The sequence below is a fragment of the Glycine max genome, chromosome 17, assembly GCF_000004515.6.
Source record: "Glycine max cultivar Williams 82 chromosome 17, Glycine_max_v4.0, whole genome shotgun sequence".
Classification (NCBI taxonomy): domain Eukaryota; kingdom Viridiplantae; phylum Streptophyta; class Magnoliopsida; order Fabales; family Fabaceae; genus Glycine; species Glycine max.
In genome coordinates this window covers 31,579,142-31,581,534 of record NC_038253.2, presented here as the reverse complement: position 1 = coordinate 31,581,534, position 2,393 = coordinate 31,579,142, and positions in this window count along the sequence as shown.

The following is a 2,393-nucleotide window of genomic DNA, read 5'->3' as shown; positions in this document are numbered from 1 at the left end:
TTTAGTTTCAATACAAACTTAGGTACTCATATGGGACACCTTAGGTTTGTCATACTTTTTGTTAGGAATAGTCAATATGAAAACACAGAAAAAAGGTATGTTTTATTCCATTACTTTCCTTAACTTTTTAAATAGTGATCAAGGGCTTCCCATGGACCCTAAGAGAGTAAAGGTCATTCCTGAGTGGCCTACTCCACCAAGTATAAGGGAAATTTGGGGCTTCAATATCTTAACAAACTTTTACAAAAGGTTTGAACCATATTTTTCTATACTTGTAGCATCACTCATTGAGTTGGTGAGGAACTATATTCTCTTATGGGAAGATGGCCAAGAAAGGGGTTTTCAGTCCTTACCGTACTCTAACATACCCAACATCACTAATACATATGTTATTATTCTTTTTACAGGTGTTGAGGAGAGAATTAATGACTTTCAAGAACCTCGGGATTTGAGGTCAAATCCTTTTCAAGGGGGAGGGAATGATGCAATCCTACCCCCCAAGGGCATTAGATAGAAGACTCCAAGAAGATTGGGCCAAAGATGCAAGAGAATGCCCTAGGGTTCTCATGAGCCTTAGGGTAGATTTCAGGCCCATGGGCTAAGTATGAACCCACTTATCTTTGTACATATTAGACTAGGATGTCATTATATTTGATCCTTGTATTTAGGGCTCTATATTGTAGGTAGGGTACCCTAGAAATATAGGAATTTTCAGCCCTTGTATTTTAGGGCACCTAGACTAGTTTTTGTATTAGGGGTAGTTTTGTAATTTCACATGCACTAAGTGAATATTTGATGTGTGTGTTTGGAAATAAATTTAATTGAATTGGTAGAAGCCCATTCCAATTAAATTTTAGAGGGGGAGGTGAGCATTTGCTTACTACACCCCATTGCCACATCATATAGTCACACTTTGTGCATGACCTTCATGCTTTACATGCCTCATGACACCTAAGCACACTTAGTGGAGAATCTTGGAATTGATCTTGGATTAGTGGGCTGAATCATAACTAAAATTCACTAATCATAATTAGTGAAATTTTTGCTCCAAAGTTTGGCTCCACAAATTCAATTTCAAATTCGAGTGAAATTTGAATTGAAATTCAAATTTTCCTCCAATTTTGTGTGACACTTAGGCTATAAATAGAGGTCATGTGTGTGCATTTTTTTGAACTTTGATCATTTGAATATTAAACTTTAGATTTCAAAGCTCATTTAGAGCATAAAATTTTGTTCTCTTCTCTCCTTCTCCCTTCATTCATCTCCTTCTTCCTCCAAGCTCTTATCCATGGCCTCCTATGGTGGTGAGCTTCTTCTAGACTCATCTTCTCCTTGAAGTGGCGTCTCCTCTCTCTCTTCCTTTCTGCATTCCGCTGCCATTCATCTTCCAAGAAGCAAAGGAATCCATTGATGAAGAAGATCCTAGGCCTACAAGCTCCAATGGAGCTTACATCAACCAAAGTCTAGCCAAGCCTTGCTATGCGAAAAATAGAGAGAAATAGGGCTGAGAGGCTGAAGAAGACATTCTCCTTCATCTTCTTCCATTTTCTTTTACCAAAAATATTTTCTTTCTTTGTATTTTGAAGCTTTGCTTGTAATGGAAGGCTAGAACCTCTTTGTTGGGGAGTAACTACTGAAACTCTTGATGTAATGTTCTAACTATCTATTTAATGTTATTTTCTGGTGTTCTTTGCTTCTATCTATGCTTATTTTACATGCTTGTGGCTTGATCACCCATTTGTATGTCTAGTTAGGCTTTTTAGTATTGGAAAATGCTTTAAAACCTTAGAACTTGATAGAGCAAGCTAGGAATTTGTATGTCTAGGAATGGAGTGCAATGATCTAGTATATTTTACATTGTATGCTTAGTGCAACTCTTTTAGAACGAGTTTGTTGAGGAATCAAGAACAAAAGCTAAGAGAGTTAGGCTCATTCATGTGAGGAATCATGGTCTGAGTATTTTCTTGGTGTAAGAACACTAGGTTAACGTTAAATAGAGAAAACCTTTTTATTCGACGAGAGAAATTTCAGTAGGAAACTCCCCAACGCCTTTATCTAGATATTTGTCACATTTTATAGCTTTGAGTATTTTACTTTTTGCCCAAGGAAATAGTCTAAGTGTGTCTACACAACACTCTCACTTAAGAAAACTAGGCAATAAGTGTCGAGGTCACCCTGTCGTGCACAGGCAACTCCTCCCATGGTGATCAGCCTGAGTCTCAAGGGAGTTCTAAACCGAGTGACATGCCCCCAAGTACAAGTATTCCTCATCATGAGAAACTACAAGTACTTACTAACAAAGTTTATACTATTTCCATGTCATATGAAGTATGAAACATGGGCACCATCAATGCATTGACCGTGAATAATTAAAGATTCTAAGCCACCCCCCT